General features: G+C 37.7%; 1 protein-coding gene across 11 annotated transcripts in view; it reads right to left on the reverse strand.

Moving 5' to 3' along the window:
* FOXP2 (forkhead box P2) overlaps positions 1 to 23,945 on the reverse strand; it is a 441,200-nt gene that overhangs the window by 302,791 nt on the left and 114,464 nt on the right. For all 11 annotated transcript variants that reach the window (XR_010829081.1, XM_066991473.1, XM_066991518.1 and 8 more), the window contains one exon: positions 2,201 to 2,283. The gene's annotated coding sequence lies outside the window, so the exon portion shown is untranslated. The remainder of the gene's footprint in view (positions 1 to 2,200; positions 2,284 to 23,945) is intronic.

Genomic DNA, 23,945 nt, shown 5'->3' on the forward strand with positions numbered 1-23,945 from the left:
TACTACACTTTAATAAAATAACTGTGCTTCTACCAAACCAAACTGTTTTCCAAAATACTACTACTTCATAGACACTGTCTATGAAGAATCTAGTATTACTAAGGACAAGTTACACCTCTCAGACATATATGTATAAATACATGATAGGAATCCAATCATACTTCCATTGCTAGCTAGAAAGCAAAGAATACGACTTTTTTCACTGGTTTCTCCTCTGGGTAATGTAAGAAAAAAAACACCATTGTGTAAATACATTGCTACATATTAACATATAACCATACACAAATTTCTATGTGATACCAGCATTGTCTACAGTTTCTCTGTACAGTGCTGTATATATCCTTTGATTTACAACACTGCTAAAGTTAATATTGTATCTGTTTTCCTCTTTTTTTTTCCTTTTTTTTTTTTTTTTTTTTTTTTTTTTGTAATAGTTCCACCAGAGTCATGCTGTACCCTTCAGGACTGTGCCTTAAGTCCTTGGAAGAAGGTGAAATTAAATTGGAAGAAAGGAATTTTCCTTTCTTATTACCCAATTGGTAAAGAGAGCCACAGTGAAACACATATCATGACTCTCTTGTTTGGTAGCACTTTGAAGTAGGTTAAGCAGGTCTGTGCTTCCTGCCAGATGGTGAAACTTTAGAGAACTTGTTATAAACATAGTTTCAGCACTAATTACTCTCACCATCATTAACTGCTCCTGGAACTATTTCTTTCTATTTCTTACCTTCCAAGTCCTCAGTCCATGAAGATGGCAATATTAATAATAAGGAGAATATAGGTGGTTTTGAATATTTCATAATGCCTTAGCAATTGCCACACAGGGCACGCAGGGAAATGATATGTCTTTACTACAGAAATAGTGGTGTACATAGAAGCAATTGAGCTTGCTTGCTATTGGGGTGAGTTAGTTTTTTGTACATTGTTGAAACCTGCATCTAGAAGATTCAGTACCTGGCACCTGTTGAACAAATTTTGAAACTTATACATGACAATATTGCCTAAAATTTTGAATTTGAAAAATGATGGAAATATTCTCAAGGTGTTTTCTACACCCGTAGCAATAGCAAAATGTGAAAAATTACAACACCTACCATGTACATTAATTCTTTGTTGCAATAGCACGTGTGAAAAATCTGAAATAGATGCCAGTGTCTTCCTAAGCTCTTATCTTAAACTAATCATTGGAGCAAGCAAAGTATTAAGTATTAATAGTACTAATAATAGTATTAATATTATTATTAAGTGCAGGCGTGCCAAGTCCCAGGGTAGTACTATGTCCACAAACAGTAATTCTTTACAGGCAGGTTCAGATAGTTAACACACACCACAGTTCAGACAAGATTTGAAATCATGGTCTTTAACATCATGGAATATTCCTGGTTCCCAATGGAACACAGGTAATTCCTGTTTCAGCAAATTAGGAATATACGAACACAGGGATTCATTACTAATCTTACCTTGTCTTTTAAGTGTTAAATTATTGTTAGAAAAATATGCAAATATAATCTAATAGAATTTTCTGAACAAATTATCATAATCTTAATGCAGCTGGTGTAACAAAACTGTACAGTGAGCCTTAACTCTAGTCACTGAAGACGCAAGAGTGACTTAAAGAGCAAAACTATAGCTGTGATCACTGTTATTTTCTTCCTACTAACTGTACTGAATTCCTTTTAAAGCAGAAGCCAACCAAGAAATTCCAAAAGTGTTACTGCAGAAAGACTCAGAGTAAATGCAATAGAGACTACATCCAATACAATATCTTTTATACCATACCTTTGTTATTGATTCTTGAAGAATAATCTTGCTATTTTCCTTTTCTTCTAGAAACACATATGGTATTGTTTTCCTAACTTAAAAAAGTGGAATACTCCTGTAGGGTAGAGCTAAAATCTGACTTGTTATACTGAAGTTTTCTTCACTGCACTTCACCTCCTCCAAGGTTCAAGAGACCTTGGTGAGACAACATTTTCACTTGCTTTTTAGTGTCAGGCCCCAAAAACCAGGGAAAGCCTACATGACTTCAATATTCTCTGTTATTAGTCAGAACACAAGTAGTCATATAGCTCAGTGAATCGGAGGAAGGAGAGATCAGCTATTTGAATATGGACTGATAAGCAAGAACAGCAATTCCTGGACAAAACAAAGTTGCAGAAGATAACACTCAAATGATTTGCAATGTTTCATGTGTACTCACCTCCTTCTTCTGAACCTCAAGAAGACCTTAAACTTCAACCTTGAACTGGAATGATGTCCAAAATCAATTCCAGTATCACCATCCTGAAAAGACAGAGAGGAATATTTACAGCTATTTAGATATCATTCAACAAAAGCAAAACAGGAAAGATCTTATCACATCCCCTAATTAGTTCCACTGTGCATAAGCTGGTTCGTAAGTATTCTGAAAGAAAAAAAATGAGTTATAATTTTCAATTTTTCTATTTTGACATAAATATTTTGGGTAAAAGGCCGAGCGAGTTTAAAGAGAAAGATTCTCTTAACAAGTAGTCAGCTTAAAGAGTACCTTCACTATTCCACAAAGAAATATAATTGTTCATTGAGTCTCTGCCTTGCCGTAGAGGGACAGATAAGGCATCACTCAAAGTCTAGTCTTATTTTTTTAATTCTATTTCTATTATTCATGCATCTGAAGACAAGCAAGTAGGAAGCTTCCCTGAAGTAGTTTGTTCTTGACAAAGAATTGCACATAGTATCAACTACCAATAAGTTCAGTCATGTGAAGGAAGGTACAGAAGCTGGGAGACAGCACAGCAATGAAATTTAAATCTGTATGTATTTTAGGGAGGCTGAAAGGACAAGAAGAAAAGAACAGCTTGAATGCTGAGATTATAAGATTGCATTAAAGGGAGAGGGTTGGACAAGGCAAAAGAAATAAAGACCATGCAGGTCTGTAGAAAGATTCTCAACATTGCATCTATGCTACCAAATTAAGCAATGTCTGAGCACATTTCTGTTTGCTGAAATCATATGGCACAGACCAGCCTATGTCTATGCTAGAATACTGACATACCCTCCAAAAATACAAGGCCTGCATTCAAGCTAAAGGAAATGGCCAAATGAATGTCTGAAAAATTTCACAGCATCATAGAATGGCTTGGGTTGGAAGGAATCTTAAAGATCACCTAGCTCCACCACCCCCTGCCATGGGCAAAGATGCCACCCACAAGATCAGGTTGCCCAGGGCCCCATCCAACCTGGTCTTGAACAGCTCCAGGGATGGAGCATCTACAACTTCTCTGGGCAACCTCTTCCAGGGCCTCACCATCCTCTGGGTAAAGAATTTCCTCCTAACATCTAATCAAAATCTCCCCTCTTTGAGTTTAAACCCATTCTCCCTTGTCCTATCACTATCTGCCCATGTAAAAAGTCACTCTTCTTCCTTTTCATAGGCCCCCTTTACTAAAAGGCTGCAATGAGGTCTCCACGGAGCCTTCTCCAAGCTGACCATCCCCAGTTCTCTCTGCCTTTCTTCACAGAAGAGGTTCTCCAGCCCCCTGATCATCTTTGTAGCCCTCCTCTGGACTCACTCTAACAACTCCTTCTCCATATCCTTCTTGTGCTGGGGGTCCCAGACCTGGATGCAGTACTCCAAGTGGGGCATCAGAAGGGCAAAGTAGAGTGGGACAATCACCTCCCTTGACCTGCTGGCCATGCCTCTGTTAATGCAGCCCAGGACACGGTTGGCCTCCTGGGCTGCAAGCACACATTGCTGGATCATGTCAAGCTTTTCATTCATCAGAACTCCAAGTCCTTCTCTGCAGAGCTGCTCTCAATGAGTTCTTCTCCCAGTCTGCACTCCTGCCTGGGATTGCCCTGGCCCAGGTGCAGCACCTTGCACTTGGCCTTCTTGAACCTAATTAGGTTCACGTGGGCCCACTTCTCAAGCTTGTCCAGGCCCCTTTGGATGGCATCCCCTCCTTCTGTATTGACTGCACCACTCTGCTTGGTGTTGTCTATGAACTTGATGAGGGTGCATTCAATTCCACTTTCTATATCATTGATAAAGATACTAAACAGTACTGGTCCCACGATGGACCCCTGAGGGACATCACTTGTCATCAGCCCTCACCCGGACATAGAGATGTTGACCGCAATTCTCTGGATGTGGCCATCCAGCCAATTCCTCATCCACTGAATAATCCACCCTTCAAATATGTATCTCCAATCTAGAGATAAGGACATCATGTGGGACCATGTCAAAGGCCTTACAGAAGTCCAGGTAGATGACATTGGTCAGTCTTCCCTTGTCAAAATTTCTGAAACAATGCCAGTTTGCGAAGAGTAAAAATGTGGCAGGGGCCTGGAAATATTTCCAATCATGGCTTAATTTACTAATACAGACATAGCCTTAGCACCTGAAACTCTGCAACTTCTGAAGTAGCCTCTCAACAGTGCCTCTTGGCAATTCTCCCTTGCTGACAAGGTCAGACAGCAGCAGACTAAAGAGTAAAATGAATATAGAATTTTATAAAGAGAAAACTGCTTTCCCACAGTTAAAAAAAAAAAATCTGTGTTCCAACTGGCATTATTAATACACACTTTGTTACAAGATTTTTGGACATTTAAAAGAGTTCCAGTTCTAACTTCTTCCTTTGTTTGTAGAGCATAACAAAACCTGCTGGGAAGGTCGAAGTTCCTAGAAAACTGAAAGCTAGCTGGCAGCCTCTGTAGTAGAGCAAGTGAAGAAGGAAGAGCAGAGAACGACAGGCTAGAGGAATAAACACTACGTGAAACCTCTGCACAGTAGGACAGCACTGGGAAATGAGAACGAAATCTTATGAGCTCTTAATACAAAGAGAAAAAAAGAAGAAAATGTTAAAAACAGGTAAGGATCCTAAGGCAAATAGGAGGAGGTGAAGATGGGTGGCAATTCTTAAAAGTTGCTGGAAAGTAAAATATGTGTCAATGAAACTTTGTGTGGTGGTCATGTAGTTATCCTACATCCAAAATGGCAATGTCCGACCAATTGAAAGAAGCATTCACCTTGCTCTCCTGTTTTCTATTAAAACATTGTATATGTAGCTATGCCTCTGAATTTTCTTCTGCACTTAAAGTCTAGACAGAAATACAAATTATGCTTATTTCTCCAACAATATGTGTTGTCTGTTGATAGATGTTAGTATGTGGGCCTTGAACATCAGTATCTGTATTCTTTTTTTCCCTATATTCCTTTACTCCAAAAATGTTTCAGATAATCAGATTTCTCAGTTTGGATCCTATTAAACATCACATTTTGCTTCATTCCAGAAAGAAAGCCAATACATGATAGTTATATGAAATCTTACATCAAAGCATGACCTATTTTGGTGAGATACAGACTTCTTGTAAGAAATTTTTGATGATAACATTCTATCATCATTATTCACTTACAAATAAGTCTTAATTTGAAAATAACCACACTGGCTAGTCTCAATCATTAATATTTTATCTTTGTTCTTTTTGAATTATCAGGATTTCTAGAATTTTCAAAAATCAACAAAGAATATTCACAGTAGGAAGGCATGCATATAGTACATGTGACATATGTGCATCAGATAGATGGCAAGCCTTACTTATGAACTTTCTTTTTACCAGTATAAATCTTCACCTTTAGAAATGTATCATTTGACCTACACTTCATTTACATTACATTCCAGTGCAATTTACCTGATGAAGACAGCAGTCTCTTAAAACAGTATTACTCCTGTTGTAAACACTGATTAGTTTTCATTTTTGTTTGCAACCTAAAATATGGACCTGGATCATTCCAGTTATTTCAGGTTAGCAACAGAATATCTCTACCCTCCCTCCAACTAGGCCAGCATGTTCCATCCCTTTGACCACTGTTGAAGTAGACTACCATCTGCTCCCACATGAACACTTTCATCAAGCAAACAGCAGAATACAGTTGAACTGGAAGTCACCTGCATACCACCTGTCTTTGGCTTCTCATTCAAGTCCCTGAACTTTGAGTCAAACAAGCAAATACCACAAAGTTCTGTAATACCTGAGAAAGGAAAAGTGCATGGGTCAACAACTGAATAAATCTGATATGTAGATGTTCATTAGAAATATAGACTTAGAACTCTACTCAAATTCTTCTCAAAATGATAAAATGTGCAACAATTATGATCATCCATCTAGTATAGAAGCTTTACAGGTGATAGTTCCTTTTTCACACACAGACATTGTTATACAGGTTGTGTAGCATTTTGTCACAAGATATGCTGATGCTGTATGATATCCTGCACTAGATTTTTTACATTGTTCATTATGAGTACAACTAACAGGATTTGGCTCTTATTTATATGAATCGTCACAGTTGTTTCAGAAATCACTAAAACATAACAAAACAATTCAAAATGAAATCCAAATTCATCTCTTGATGAAGATATTCCTTTGAAACTTAAATAAACAAATACAATGCCCACATGTTGTAAATAATTCCCTTTAACTCATTCATTTAATTACTGCATTCATCTCTTAGCTCATTTTACATTTAGATCATAAATTATTAGGATAAGCTTACCTGTTACATATTTGAACAGTCTCTACAACAACTTTTTTTTAATTTTTTTATATTTTTTTTAGATTACATGCTCATGTTCATTATCCTGGCTTGTCAGTGGCCTTTGGTACCTTTTGAAAATTTAAGTAACTCCACAGAAGTACACTAGAGCTCTTAAGCAGTTCTACTATTTGTTAGATAGCAGCCATTCTGAGGTGTCTCTATTTCACGTCAGGCCTGCCCATGCACATTTTTTCTATAAAAAATATTTCAAATTGTGCATTACTATTTTATGTGTGTAATTGTATAAAATATTTCAACTCAACAAAGCATTCAGGAGTATTCTAGAACATGGTTGAAGGTCACATATATTAGATATATTTAGATATGCTTGCTGTTTTGAAGTAATACAGATATGGCTAAAGACACAGCTGATTTCAACGAAACAAGAATTACCTGTTAGAGACACTATTATTTTAATACCATATATGTTCACTGGTATTCATACCTTCCACCTTTCAAACATATAGCCCTCCTGCGCAATTAAAAACAAAAGAACTCCTAATTTATAATAGGACTTTGGAGCAAGTCTTAATTTGCATTATGTCAATTGGACATCCTGAATTTTATTTGAAAATACATCATTAACATATGTATATATTTTAGAAGTATGAAATAAAAATGTTTAGTTACTTAATAATCAGACTATATATATATATTTATATTTAAACTACTTCAAGACATTAGTTTACACTTTAAAAAAATGCATTTTTAAAGAGTGTTATGTAGATCACAGCACTGCAAATAGAAAAAAAAAAAAAAAAAAAGAAGTACTGCTTTTCTTCCTGAATCTAAGTATTGAGTTGGACAGGTTCCATGACTGGGAAACACTCAGAAGCTCATAACTAGATGAGCACTACTGGATGCCATTATAATTAACAAGAACATGCAAAATAAATTAATAGTTATGTTTTATAATTATTCCAAAGTTAAATGAGCCTACAAAAAGACCTTCATACTACTGTGATCTCATTAGTTAATTTTTACATGCCACTCTACATTAATACTTAGACAAATGAAGGCTAGATTTTGTTATCATTGGGTCCAAACAGAAGCACTGTGGTTGTGGGAGCAATCATTTTTTTACCTGGCACGGAGAAAATAATTAATTCCTGAACACTTCTCCTTGAGTTGTTAATCTCCTGCAACTTTCTCTTTTCCAAAATTTTAAACAAAAGCTATGTACTTACAGAATTTCACATTATACTCCATAGCACTAAAATTAATCTTGAATTTCCAAAAATGGAATTCCCTAATCAAAGTATCTGTACTCAATTAATCACAACATCATGCAACACTGCAAAGCAATTGGTCAAGAAAAAATAATAAAAATTACAGAAAACCATTAAAAATTTAGTATTTAATGCTTTGGGAATTGCGTAGTGACAGAAAAAAGGACAAAAAAAATTACGACATGGACCAAATATATTGTGTACTTCTGAAATGTCCCAGTCACTCTGTAAATGATGTACAGGTTATACATAACAGCTCATTTGGGTGCAGAGGGCTGGGAGGGGCTCAGTTGTTTTCTCCATTCAGATCATACTTACACTTAATAATAATTAATAGGACATTGATTACTTATTAAGACACAATGGAGAAAATGGAGACAGTACGAATAAACAGAAAGCCTGGAGCAAAATCTTCTCTTCCCAAACCTTCACAGGAACATTGTCTGAATAGCTGGGTATACAGAGTAAACCACCCCTGAGGCAGGTCTAACTTGCTTGACTTGTACGTACATGATAGATAACCCATGTTGACATTAATCTTTTAAGTATGCACGAGCCAATATCATATTCATGGAGATTTCTAAACTATTTATCCAACATGTGCAGATACTATGCCTTACTTTATCTTCAGGCATGTCTGTCTTCCTTCTGAAAACATATAATTTACTGTAAGACAGCTCAAAGAAGATCCACTTCCCACTTGTTGTTGAATTTTCTTATGCCTCTTATATTAAACTGCAGCAGCGTACAGTAATTGGGGGAGAAGAACATTAACAAAAACAAAAGCAAATAACTAGTCCAAAAGCATTTGAACTACAATACTAGTTTACTTATACCACAAACACAATGACACTGCAATTTTGTTTATTATTTACAGGATTACAACTTTTCTGCTTCTCCCATTTTTCCATATGACATGACCAGAAGGGATTCAGGAACACTATCAGACGAGAATGTAAAAGCAACAACTTTAGAAAATATTATAAAAGAACACTGATGGTAAACATCATAGGTTTTCTTATGTATTTAATTTGTTCTTGTAGAGAGATGTGTGCACAGATTTGCAAATTAGCAAAACATAAAGTCAAAGAGCACCTTACCCTTCTGCTATGATGCATGCACCATTAACACAGACTCATTCAATAACACTAGGAGTGACCCAGGAGGTTGTCTTGTCCAAAGTCTTGCTTAAAAAATTGTCTGAATTTAGAGTTGGTCACTTAGGACATCAGCCAGACACATCTTCAAAACTTTCAAAAAAAGAGATTTTGCAACCTGATTTCTCTAGGAAACCTGTTCTGCTACATAACTGTCGTTTTAATGAAAATATTTTCCCTTACATTGAGTCAAAGCCTCCACAAAGAACATCTCCACTCATTCCAATTCTTTTCTGTAGGGAAAGTCCCCTCCTCTTCTCTGCCTTTCTCTTCTGTAGAGCTTGCATCACTGAGCTCCCATCATTCAATTTGTCCTGCCACTTAGCAGTTATTCTAATGATGCTCTGCATGTGGAGCTTCTAGCCCGTTTATTCGCCGTTCCCAAAAATCCCACCTAAACAAATATATTAAAAACTCATTTAAAAAAAAAAAACACTTTATCTCCACTCCCAAGAAATGCAGATGGAAACCCACCTAATCAACCAAATACACAAAAAAATCCATATATTGCAAAAAGACAGCTCCTGACCACCCCCTTACCCCCCACCAAACTGCTAAAAACCAGAAGGAAAACAGGAAAAAATAAATAAATAAATAAATAAAAATAAACCGAACAAACTATGAAAAATGGAAGAGAAAATAACAAATACAGAAAGGTTATAAGATAACTTATACAATTACAAATTCCTGCCAAAAATGCCACCATGAAAATACAGATAACCATTCCACTAATTGCACACATCTCCATCAGCTGACCGTTAGCAGCATTTGCTAAGTAGATGTTTCCCAGTTTGGCTGAACAGTGGGTTACTCCCTCATCAACATGGGGCTTCCATGGCCTTACCACGTGTTCAGTTTGGGCACCTCCAGGACTGCCTACACTACTTCTGAGGTTGGTTCAATACTGATCCAAACACCGAGGTCAGCTGCAGATAGTCATTGCAAAATATGCCTGTGACATAATCAGATCGGTGCAGAGGTCCTTACCCTAACACCAACATCGGGTATGGCTTCATTTATTGTGTCTTTTGGAAAGAGGAGACTGCAATGTCATTGATGGTGTATTCCTCCTCACAGCCCGTGATGAGAGTAAGAGGCCTCTCTAGAGGACGCTGCTCTCACTTCTCTCAGTCATCCACTCCTCACTTCCCTACTTAGAGCCACACCAAACTGCAGAGAGAGAACTTGTACACACAGACCAGCCCTCCCCACAGAAGCAAATGCCTAATCCAGTCTTCAGCTATCCTGTATTTCCATACAGACCGCTTTAGAGAGTTTGACCAGATGACCTCCAGAGATCCCTTTCAACTTCAACTACTCTGTGATTCTGTCATTCAGGTTCATCTCAGACACAGAGTCAGCTCATAAAAATATACAGATTTTGTACGAAAATAAGAGAACAACTGCTCTTGATTATCACATCCATCTGGAATTTGACAGTCTATTCATGTTAAACAACCAACACCTATTCCTTCAACTATAGCCAAAAGAGATGACATCAAGAAAGACAAAGAACATAAATATAACCCATATTCTGAACTAATCGCTAAAGAAACCTAAGAAACAGAGCACCTTCATAACACTGAAATGTCCCTACAAGTATGGTAGATAAAAATTAAGGCTGTTAGATATTTCTATCTGTCTTGTAAGAGTAAACCTCACATTGGGCTATGACCCAAAGTAAATTTCTAGCCACAGTCAATAAGTGCTTTGATGCGGATTGGAATTTATGTCCTTGACGGGGCAACAAAAGGAAAAAAATCAAAAAATCTACCACTATTTCAAAGAGGGTCACTGAATAAAAATAAGTACGCTTGTTAAAAAGAAGAAAAAAGACAGCTACAAGAGTCACATCTTCACAGATGGCACAGAGACTGATTAAAGACACCTTTTGCAAGCTCAGAAGAAATGCATAAAACTTATCAAAGTAGACTAAGAAAGTCCACAGAAGAGAGCTGACTTGAACAAACAGGATAAAGGAGGCTATTAGGAAAAAAAAATATTAGAAAAGAAAGAAGGATGCTATTCTTCTAAAAACTTCAAGTTGTGTCCAAGTGAGGAAAAGAGAAAGAATGTTAGTGTCTGGCAGGCTTAAATGTAAATACACATTAAAGTGTCAGAAAGCCACAGGGGCTGGCAGCTGCTTGTGGACTGAGGTCCAGGAGAGGTGGAGGCTGTCCACCGGGTGGGCAGGGCAGGATCTGGCCATCCCTGGACAGGGAGCAGGGCAGGCCTGGGGGCAGCCAGATTTAACCCCAGCCCAGAGCATCAGGCGACTCCACAGGGACAGGCCAGGGTTAGGGGTCAGGATCAGGCCCAGTGAGGGGCCTGACACACACAACCACCTAAGAGTCCCTGCCCATGGCTGGCATGTGTGTGGAAGGGGCCACACACACACACACACACACACACACACACACACACAAAGTTGCTTTTCCATCTGCTGATCAGAGAAGTTACTAGGCCAAACTCCCTTCCTACAGAAATACAGGAGATTTCTGTCTTAAATTGAAATACCGTTAGAGAAGACTAGAGCAAGAAGACAAACTGAGCTCTAAGAAATTGTTTCACTGGAGTTTATGCCATCAACAGCTCTAAAAGAACATGAATATGAAATAACTGAACTTATAATAGCTGACAAATGGCATGAACGACAATTGATGGTGAATATGAAATCAATCAAAAAAAAATCTAGAGGAGATCCAAAAAACTACAGATCAGTACACATAAAGTTCACACCAGGGAACTCAGGAGAGACTACAACAAAGAATATGTTTATGTCAATATATATGGGGGAGAGTCAACATTCCAGTATGAAAAGGAAAGCCATGTCTCAAATGATCACAGCTTTTTGGAGAAGTCCCTCAGAAAACAAGGAAGTGAGGTCAAATTGTAAGCCATATATTTCCAAAAATCATTTTATAAGCTCTCTTACCCAAAGGCTCTAAAAAAAATGCATGGAAAAAAAAAGGTGGGGAGGGGGGAGGTCTTGCACTGCTTAAAATGATTAAAAGAAGGGATATTAATATGAAGAATAAATTACAGTTTGCAGTATGTCACAGAAGGAGATTAGCAATGGAGACCCAAGGCACCTATCTATAAGAAGACTAATGATACTCAGCATATTCAAAAATTACCTAGAAAGGGGAGTGAGCCATGCATGTGACATTGTCTAACACTAAACCAAAGGCAGTGAAGATGAGGACAGGCTGGGAATAACCGCAGAAAGAAAATATATTACTGAATGTGAAGTGATAAATAGGAGGCAATATCTAATAAGACAAAATGTACAATTACTTGACTGTGGGAACGATAAACTTCCAACCAGGTCCAAACTTGTGTGGGATTTGCTGCTCCATCTGGGTCCATATAAGTTTATGGGATTTGATGTGATTCATCCCAGGGTACTCAGAGAGCTGGTTGATGTCATTGCAAGACCTCTCTCTATTATTTTTCAACAGTCTTTGGAATCTGGACAGGTCCCAGTTGACTGGAAGCTGGCAAATGTTGTCCCAATTTTCAAGAAGGGTAAGAAAGACGACCCTGGTAATTACAAGCCTATCAGTCTCTCTACAGTGCCTGGAAAAATTATGGAGAAGATTATTCCTGGAAATTTTGAAAAACACCTTGAAAGACAACACAGTCATTGGTCACAGCCAACATGGGGTCACAAGGGGAAAGTCCTGTTTAACGTACTTAATTTCCCTTTATGACAAGGTTACCCGGCCAGCTGACCAAGGGAAGATAGTTGATGTAATCTTTATGGATTTCAGCAAAGCTTTTGATACTGTTCCTCACAGTATCCTTCTGAACAAAATGTCCAGCACACAGCTAGACAAATACATAATACAATGGTTGAGCAACTGACAGATGGATCGCGCTCAAGAGGTTATAGTAAATGGGGTTATATCAGGCTGGCAGCCAGTCATTAGTAGGGTTTCCCAGGGCTCCATTTTAGGGCCAGTTCCCCTTAATGCTTTCATAAATAACTTGGATACAGGACGTGAAGGTATACTAAGTCTGCAAACTATATTGGGAGGAGCTGTTGACTCCCTTGAGCATAGAGAGGCCTTGCAGAGAGATCTTGACAAATCAGAGGGCTGGACAGTCACCAACCACAAGTACCAAATTCTGTGTCTGGGAAGGGGCAACACTGGTCGTACATACAGACTGGGGTCTGAGAGGCTGGAGAGCAGACCCACAGAAAGGAATCTGGGAGCTCTGGTTGATGCAAGTTGAATATGAGCCAGCAGTGTGCCCTGGCAGCCAAAAGGGCCAACTGTATCCTGGGGTGCATCAAGCACAGTGCTGCAAGCTGGCTGAGGAATGTGTTTGTCCCGCTCTGCTCTGGGCTGGTGCAGTCTCACCTCGAGCACTGTGTGCAGTTCTGGGCACAACAATAATGACATAAAACTGTTAGAATGTGTCCAAAGGAGGGCTACAAAGATGGTGAAGGGTCTGGAGGGGAAGATGGATGAGGAGCAGCTGAGCTCACTCAGCCTAGAAAAGAGGAGGCTAAGCGGAGGCCTCATGGCGGCCTGCAGCTTCCTCACAAGGAGAGCAGAGGGGCAAGCGCTGAACTCTGCTCTCTGGGGACACTGACAGGACCTCAGGGCACAAAGCTGTATCAGGGGCATGAAGGTGTATCAAGGGAGGTTCAGACTGGGTGCTGGGAAAAGTTTCTTCACCGAGAGGGTGGTCGGGCACTGGAACAGGCTCCCCACAGAAGTGGTCGCGGCACCAAGCCTGCTGGAGTTCAAGAAGCGTTTGGACATAGGGTCTGATTTTTAGGTGGCCCTGTGTGGAGCCAGGAGCTGGACTCAATGATCCTCGCGGGTCCTTTCCAACTCAGGATATTCTATGATTCTGATTCTATGTCCGTAGGGAAGAAACAATGCTAACTATGCAGTGACGGGCTTTGAACAACCTTAAAATGAGCATTGACAACTATAAATTATTTTCCTGTGAAAATCTCAGCTCCGTTTTCAGTAGCAGTTAAATGGAACAATAAAAAGTGCTAACAAAGCATTAAAAAAATCATCATGTAATGCAACATCAGCTAGAAGTTGGTACATAGTACGTAGTGTCTAGAACCTTCCCTTCCCATAGCAAGAAGGATACAGCAGACCTGTAGAAGAGACAGGGAAAAACAGAAAGAACAGTCAAAAGTACAGATGGCTTCTATACAGGCAATACCTGCATAGCCTACAACCCTACAGGTTGGAAAAGAGATGATTGAAGGGGATATGAAAAACGTCCAAAACTTGGTAAGGGTACAGAGGAGGTTAGCATTCCAGCATAAGAATTAACAAACAAAGCTAACAGACACATGTTCAAAGCAAACAAACAAACAGAAGTGGTTTCTTACAAATCGTATAGTTGAGCTCCAGAGCAGCAGAGATGCTGAAGTCCTTGATGGATCTAAGCTGGCTTGAGCATCAAACACAACTGTGGGCCACCCACCCATATGCTAAAAAGTGTCTTGTATTATTTTCTGTAGTATAAAATAATGACATGTTTCTTGCATGCAAAAGTTAAATGCGTTAAAAAAAAAAAAAATGAAAGACTAGATAGAAATAAGTAGCTTCCTGGAGACCAAAAGGCACTAATAACTACAAATGGTAAGAGCTGTCTGAGAGAAGGAGAACTGGCGCTGGTACGTCTCATTTTCAGGGACATCCAGGCATCAAGCTGTAGCTATGCCCAATTCTCAAGAAGCTCATGTCCTACTCATGTCCTCCCTCACCTTTCATTGTGCCATCACTTACACAATGGGATCTATTTTCTTCCTGTAAATTAGATGAATCTAAAAGCACACTCACTGATGTCCTGATCCTCATCTGTAACTAATGAATGATAGTCATCAAAAAGAAGAGGCCTTGTTCCTAGAAAGCAGCAGAAAGGCAAACCGAGTGTGCCTTAAGTTCTGGAGAGTGACTGCTGCTGTGTCATGCTGGTGGAGCCATATGCTGCTACTAAATGCTGCCTTCAGCCATGACAGTGGTATGGCTGGTTACAGCTGGTCAACAGAGACCTGTGGCTTATTAGACATACCAGATACTGTGCTACTGTCCTCTATGAATGTGTCCTTAGATTTCAAGAGAGTCCAGGTCATCCACTTTCATTTTTAAGGCATTTCCAATCACATTACTTTTGGATGCACTCATTTGATAACATTATTTTGTTGTACTTGCATTTCAATGTCAGCAGGAAAAAAAAAAAAAGTATGAAAATAGCAGCCACTGATACCTATAGAAAATCACAGGACAGGGTACTGATGGAAACTTGACCTTTTCGACTTTCCAATCTTTTCTTCTCATACAGTTTTTATGGAGGGGTGATACTACAGAAACAGAGTGCATTGAGCAAGAGGACAAGGGATGTAACAGAATACTGGGCACCACTTTGCTTGAGAAGAAGGGATAAGCTGCGAATAAATCATACACGAAGTATTTCAAACATGAACCAGAAAGAATTTTCATGTGATTTTGAGAGAACTCTCTCAAGATCTCTCTCAACATGCATGCTCAAGGATACATAAAAGGGATTATTCATGAGCTTTATATTGTGCAAGTAAACTAAAAGGTACATGTTCAAATATCTAATCTACAGGGTATCCTAACTGTAATACAAAGATCCAGTTCCTTATTAATTATGAAGAAAATAAAATGCTATAAACCATTATCCCTTTAAAATACTTTTCTTGTGAATATTTCATAAATTGTTCTCTGTTTTCCTGAAAGATTTATGTCCCACCCACATGACAAAAGCTACATAGGTGAACCCCAAGGAAGTCAATCACTTTTCGTTAGCAGAAAATTTCATTAACATAACAAGATCTTCAGTGAAGAAAAAAGAACATTTCATATGTAAGCTTTTATCCTTTTTTGTTGTTGTTGTTGTTGTTCAAAAACAACATAAATGCTCATGTTATTTTCTAATTATGACTGAAGTCAATGGTATTATATTAACACGTACGTGCTGTGGAGCAGGATAAGAACATCAGTAAATGAGTATAAATCAGAACATCAGACACATTAGTATAAATCTAGTCCTACTGATCTTCCTTAACAGTCCGTACCAAAGTGAAGTATGTGATAACTTGCATATAACAACTTGATATTTTATGATGAAAAATTTGCACAAGTGATTAGTTTCTAAGTTGGAACATATGTTAAAACATAACTACATGCTTTTTCAATTATTTTTTACTTGGTTGCTGTAAGTAGTTGCTCTGCAACACCCTGATTGTGCTTTAGCCACACTCTTCTCAGATTCATTGCAACTTTCTGGACAAGAACTTTAAATCATATGAAGAAATCTGAATTCATCTTTTCGAAGAACAATGTATGTAGGGTCCAAATGTTGGCAGTAACTTTTGGGAAGCTGTCTGACATAACTGCAGAGCTGCAGTACAACTCCCCCCATTCAGCGGGTTACATACAGAGGTATCTATATATATATCTTCTTCAACTTTTTTTAATTGCCTTTTGGATGATATTGCCACAGCAGCAAATCCTCTTACCCTGGTGATTTAAACCAATGGCAAGAGCCAAAGAAACAGTGACCAAAGCATTCATCTTTGATTTTCATAAGATAAGAAATTATATTTGCTTATAAAGAAGCAACTGTGTGGCATGAATTTAATCTATTCAATGGATTAAGAAAAAAGTTTAAAACAAAACGAAGGGCACAAGTTAATTTAAGCATTTATATAAATTCTCATTTCTGCATCGAATTTCATAATAAATGAATACAACAATTCCCATAGCAACATCCTACACTGTACGATGCACATGCTACTCGTGAAACACAAAATATTTTCTATTGGAAACATACAAATCAAAACATAATGGGAATGTGGATAGCTTTTATATTTTAAAAGCAATAAATTTTCTTGGACACAGACATTTTTCTATTTATGCTCATCTTGTGACTTTCTTTAATCAATCATTCTTACATGAATAAAATGGCCCTCATATAAACATATAAACTCAATATGAAATAAATACTCAAAAATATTAATAAGGTAATCTACATGTTTTTGCTTTCTAAATTATTAACATATATTTTCTTTTTAAAAGGGATGATTGAAATACAAACATTAAGAGAATCATGGCAGGTAAGTACTTTACTTCAAAAATGTGTGGTGTGATTACTTCTGCCAGTGACATGATTTGTTTTGGCTGTGGCAGAGCCAACAAATTTTAATTTACAACAATTTGCTGAATACACTCCTGTGGAAATTCCAGTCAGGGATATAAGTCTGATCCAATGTCCCAAAAGGAGTATCTTTCCACTTACTCATTAGGACTCATTAAAAACTGTCAGGTAATATACAGGCTCTGTTCCTAAACTGCTTTAATCTTTACACATAATCAGTGGCACAAATACATGGTCTCTAACACACAGAAAGTAAACACCCGCCCCCATAAAATCAGGAATACAAACCAGAAAAGCTTACATTTAAATTCCACAGAGAACTGACGATGTAGTATCTTAACCTGTTTTAGGCTTCCAGGTATTACTATGCCATGAACAAAGGCCTCTCCTTGAACAAAAGCAGTTCATATTTTTTTTTTACCATAGTCTAGCAAAACAATAATTTTACTATGGTAACAATGTGCTTTCCTGATTTACTTTCTGGGGTTTTAGACCAAGTAGGCCAGTCCCCACCTAGCCTCAAGCCCCTTGTCACGCATCTCCCTTGGCAGAACAGCACTCGCTAGTGTCAGCAGACTTCAAAGGAGCTATCTTCATTTAAGCTTTTGTTTCTCCCTTCACCCCAAAACCTATAAAAGCATGTCACTTTTGCTGACAAGCTTCACAAATTTCCTAGAAAAAATGGGGAATATTTCTGTTCAAAACCAAGAGATGAAAATGGGATAAATGGTGACAGATGTGAAGTGCAAAAAGCAAAAGAGGACACTGAGAGTAAGCTGTGGAAGCCACAGTATGTACCTGCTGGGACAAGAAAAGAAGGAAAGAACAAGTGTTGGAGGCAACTGTGTTCCTGCTGGGTGGCCTGGGCTGTAGACTCTTACTGCTTTGGGATAGCTCTGGGTACTCATGTGACCACGCATGCACAAGGACAAACACGTAATTCCAGTACAGTAAATGAACGAGATCAAGCAAGTTGGCATTTGAAGCATGCAGCTGGTCTGTCACACCAGAGCAGATGCACTTCAGATGCTACTCAGCAGCAGCTTTTCCACCTGCCCTTATCTGCAGCCTTGTGCAGTGTTAACAGGAAAAATGCAAGCAGCTGAAGAATTAAGTAATGTAAGAAGATAGGAATAAAAAATGAAAGGCAGATGATGGAGAAGAAGGAAAGAATGAGAACAATGAAAGAATAAACAGTGAAAATGTTAAAATGTGGATAAAGACAATCACCAATATGCTGGTGTCAAAGAGAGATTAAAGTCATGTCTTCCTAATGTCATGAAGCATTTATTTAAATTTGATCCTGCTGCCCTGCACTGCATTGTAAAAGGGCCTTTGGACAACTGTCTACCAGCAGTCACAGGAAGGGCTTGCACTGCAGTAGCTGTATACCGCCCACAGGAAATTTAAACTGTCCTTGTTTAAAGCAATTGAAGCTTTTCAATGAAATACAAATAAATTTAATTTCATTTGATGTTACCATTAAATGTTGGAGTATAAGGAGTGCTTTCTGAAATACTAGATGGATGAGATTTCCAGGCTAGCTGGTAGTACATCAGCTGGTACTGATGTAACTAGGCTACCCTTCATAGTGAAATTTCCCGATTTCAGTAGAACAGTTTTAAAGCCAAAACTGAGCACATCTGAAATTCTGTCATTTGTGGATTCCACAACTGGGATTCATGTAGTGCCGTTACCCGTGATTCCTGCTCCACTGTACAGCTTTCAGTAGGTATGTTTTAAGGGGAAATAAATATACAACAGGGACCACTTCAACTCAGCATCCTGTTGACTCTACTGACCGTGGCTCTTGCCTGAGACAAGCAAACAAGATCTGGCCCTTGAGTTCATAATACTCCTAACTCTACATACAAGTCTTTCTAAGGATTCAAGACAAGTGCAAAATATCCTTCATCCCCATAACTCTGCAAACAGCGTCCAGGTAACCCCAGCTGGCCTCCAGCTGCCACTTCAGAAGGGTGCAGATTTCCCATGTCATATCTGCCAGCCCTTATGGGAGATCTCAGATTTGCAGGACACAGAATCAAACCGACCATGTTAAGTATAAAAAGACTATGCTATGTTCAGCAGATTTCACATTATTTTTACAAGACATCAGCTGTAAGCAACATTCAAAATCTGCTTGGCTAATTTTTTGCATTTAGAAGCTTATCGGAGGGTTACCCAAAGAATTCCATACCCTTCCTTTTTTTATTATTATTATTTTTTGTATCATGAATCTATAAATTATTTGCCTGATTCCAAACTCTCTATATGATCTATTTCAACTTTAGCCCAACTAGTTCATACAAAATACATTTTAATATGTTTAATGTTTATATTAATTACAAAGCAAACACATGAATTTTGGTGACAAAATCCAACTTTATTTTGTCATGTGCTAGGTACTAAAACTGTGTTCACTGACACACAGAGAAAAAAGTATATTTGCAATATATTTTTAATCTCTTTCATTGCTGAAGTCAATAAGCTCTGACCAAAATTACTATGGTTAATTCTTTTGTTTCTTTTTCAGTCACTGAAGTGTAAAATAGAGGGATTTTAGTTGGTATTAAATGTTAATTCCAATACAAGTATAAATTCAGTGTTGCTTGTGCACCTCTGTACTGTTATATGTGAAGAGAATCACAAAGCAACAGGTGACTTGTATTATTTGACTGGCTATTGCACAAGTGAAAATATAGTACTGCATTTTCATTTGGTAGCCAAAGTTATGAAATTTTCAAAAGTTCCACAGAGGTAAGGTATATAAAATCCATTGAAAGGTACTATTCTTAAAAAATAAAGCAAAATAAAGTAAAATAAATCAGCTGTTGTACACTTCAGTGAATCAAAAAGTGCCTTCTACAATTATATTTGAAGACTTTTCACTTAGTGATATGCATGCAGGGATTTATACTGAGGAAACAAATAGCAATCTTATTCCTGGGTACTTTTATTAGTTTTATTTCAAACCACAGATCCCAGAATATGTAGAACTAAAAGCGAAAGACAATAGAGGGCAAAACATAGAAAATGTACAGGAGGAACACAATTTCAAAACACGGTTTCTTCATCTCTTTCAAGCAATTGTCCATGTGTTTTGTTTATAATCCTAGAAATTTACGTAGATGCTGTACGTTATCTCCAAATTCTGTGAGAACATTAATGGCAAAACTACTTTTCCAAATTCAGTTGACAGAAAGTACAGCATAGTATGTCTGTTGGAATGGTACAAGAAGATCCACCATCACTTTTACGATGTACGGTGGCGGGATTACAGCACAGTCAGGGCAACACTCAGAGAGCTTATCAAGGTACAAGACCAAAGAGCGACCTGAAAGAACCTACTTTTTGCAGGCAAAAGACAAGAGTTTTGTAGTAGCATATGGATCAAGCCCCTTGTCCTCCCAAACTGAGCTTCCAAGAATAAAAATAATAATAATAATAAAAAACAAAATGAAACCCAGAATACCAGAAGATACCCTGCATAAACAAGAACTTCAATGAACCTCAATGAAACCTTTGGCTACAGTACACACAGAAGGAGTGGTGGCGAGCAGAAGGAATCCACCGCTGTCGGACAGAGGAGGATAAATCTCCTGTGAGTAATAGATACCTCCAATTTTCTCACAAAAATGAGACAGCTACCAATAATAGCTGTTAGCTAGCAAGTCTAGCAGCATGTAAAGACAGTAGCACACCAACTCCAAGAAGCAAGTCAAGATCTGGTGGTAAAATCAAATTCCTAACCAAGACAAAACTCTGCTTTTCTTTTTATTTATCTTCAGTCACAAAGAAAGGAGAAAGTTCAACTAACCCTTTGAATAGAGTATGATGGTACTGGCCACTATCTCCAACCAGCTGTTTCACACAGGTGATGTTTTGTGGACTCTCTGTAGTGCTAAATATGCTGCTACAGTGACCTTCCCACACTTCAGACCTAAGAGTAGCAGCAGCATATTAGGAGCCTGTGACAGGAATGTATGTGTAAGGAACCAGAATTACTCCTGGGACTTCCAAAAGACTACCAAGACTACCAACAAAAAACTGCAAGCTTCTCACTCAACTCTGTGGAGTGCTCATATCCATAAAGCTGCTGGATATGCTAACGGTAAATTTCCCATTCCATCTATGGGGTGAGAAACGGATGAGACGAATGCTGAATGGAAATCTCTTCTAAGATACAAGATACAGTTGTCCTGCTGTCTTGAGAAGGGAACAGGTTGAGTGGACAGTAACAACAAAGTATAACACTGGACGTAATCCTTAGTTTCCTGTTTCTGAATCTGAAATCCATATCCATGAAAAGGCCATGTTTTCAGAGATTATAACCACCAGACAACTGAGCATAGATATTCTCTGGTTTTGATGTATTTGCAGCTCTTCTGCAGAACAATTAACTCTTTCTAGATCTCAGTTTAGTTTGCCTCTTGCTGGAGAACATGAGTGTGATATTCCACATGATGCCCAGAGACATGCACCGAAGTAATTCACGGGTTCTACAAACAGCCTAAGCTCCAAATGAGAGAAATTCTCATCGAGAAAAAAAGATCTGGAGCTTGGAGGAGCAGTGTGTGGTTTTTCCAGCCTTTTAATGAGGTAAATCAAACTGTCAGGAAAGGCAAGAGATATGAAAAGATCTCTGCTGCAGACACCTTTTGGATCTTTTTACTGTACCTTAGCAAGGCACACCTAGAAAACATTCAGTGTTCCCATTTACAACCAAAGACTCACTTCCCCTATATGCTCTACAAACAGCAGAAATACAATTTCCCAGAGACAGACACTAAAGGAAACAAAATGAGAAGACAGAAGCAATGATTAAACATGCTATCAGCATGCAATCAGCATGCAGGCACATTATTATTTCTTACTAACAGTTAATTTCCTTATATGTTTGCTCAGTCCTGAAAAAAAATTTGTTTTATTGAAATGCTCATTAGCTTTTTTCATATTCTTTTTTCCTTTTTTTTTTTTTCATAAATCAAATGCATTTTATGTATATGGATGTATTGGGATTTGAACTTCCATTTTTTTTTCTTTTTACTACTGTAACAATAGTGAAAGCCTTCATTAATTATGTTCAGCTTTTGCCTCTTTCAGTTCTCTAATAATCAATTTTCTAACAACTCCTCCCTATTCAAATACTTTGTTACAATGTTTATATATTTATTTTATATAGTTGCTATTTTTGCTTTGCATAATTGTTTTTACAAGTACTTATATATGAAAACAAGCAAAATAACACCTCAAGACTTTCAAACAAATGAAGAGTATTTTAGCTAAAATGCAAACATTTAATAAATTTGGCAGATTTCCCCCCAGTCTATGATTTGTTATGATTTTGAACATAATGTTTTAAGATATTACATTAATGCATTATTTATGACACCTCTACCCCACACTGTCACAAAATTACAGTCAAAGCTATTGCAAGAAATGCTCACCAGTATAACAACAAACACAAGTCAGAAGTGACAATTGCTGTGTTCACCCATGAACAAACAGCATTTACTACTACACTTGTGACTTTTTCTGTTATCTTTAATGAAGATAAAATTGAAAAAAAATATATTTTATATCTAAATATATGACATACCACCAACCTCTCCAGCTTTGCATATTTTCATGGTTGAAGAATAAACTCCAGAAAATATTAACCACCCACAGAGATCACCTTGACATGCTTTTGCTGCAGAAAATAGAACATTATACAAACTACTGAAGCCTGAAGCATACTCAAAACATCACATCCTATTTGTAAAATGCACAGAAAGAATAATGGGATCAGTAAGAACATTTAAAAAGTAATGCGTTATATTCATTTTTAGCTCTAGAAAACAAAGGGGGTTCTCAAAAAGGAGGCATACACACTTTGCAACAATCTCAGACTATGCTGAGCATAGAAGACTATGTTCTTGGACAAATCCTGCTTAGTTTCACCTAAAAACTAAGACATCAAAGACATCAAAGACATTAAAGAACAAAATTAAATCACGCTCACATAAAATAGGCCTGCCTGATACAAACACCAGAGGACAAGCTACTGGACAACCAATGCTCTTATATGAAAAACTGGCAGTCACGTCAGAATTTACCAAACCCATATTTGAAAAGGATTTAATATTCAGCTTAACTTACTTTGAAGGATAAGAACATTGGTAAAAGCCTTTACGTTAGATATAAATCTAAAAATTACATTGTACGTCCAACTATGCCTACTCTTGAATTTACAGAAACCATTGCAAAGGTTTGGGATGTACTTCTGCCTCTCTGACAGATTCATATAGACTGCCACAGTCCTTCTGGCCCTCAAGAAGGAGAAGAACTGGTTCAAGTTAAATCCAGTTATGATTTTAAATAACTCTTTTTTTTTTAAGGAATTGTGAATAAAAATATGGCATTGCAGCTGTGATAAAAAAATAATAATAAACTTAGTGACTCAGGCCAACATAACTCAAGAAAATCAGGTTGAGTATTAGCATGCATAGAGGAAGGACAGATGAAGTAATACAATTACAATAAGAACAAATAACATCATCTACTAATAAGAGTTTCATATATAAAGATCCTTTATTTGTCACTACTTGTGCTTTGCTTCATATAGAAAAGGAAAAAATGCACTATTAAAGTACATTGAGTGATCTACTAAACTTATTTAATCTCTTAATGGCTTCGGTAGATGGGGGAACACAAACTCAGTAAAGAGGAAAACACACAACAAGCCCCTCGCTACAAGAAGGACATGGACGTGCTCGAGCGAGTCCAGAGAAGGGCGACGAAGCTGGTGAGGGGTCTGGAGAACAAGTCTTACGAGGA

The sequence above is a fragment of the Anser cygnoides genome, chromosome 1, assembly GCF_040182565.1.
Source record: "Anser cygnoides isolate HZ-2024a breed goose chromosome 1, Taihu_goose_T2T_genome, whole genome shotgun sequence".
Classification (NCBI taxonomy): Eukaryota; Metazoa; Chordata; class Aves; order Anseriformes; family Anatidae; genus Anser; species Anser cygnoides.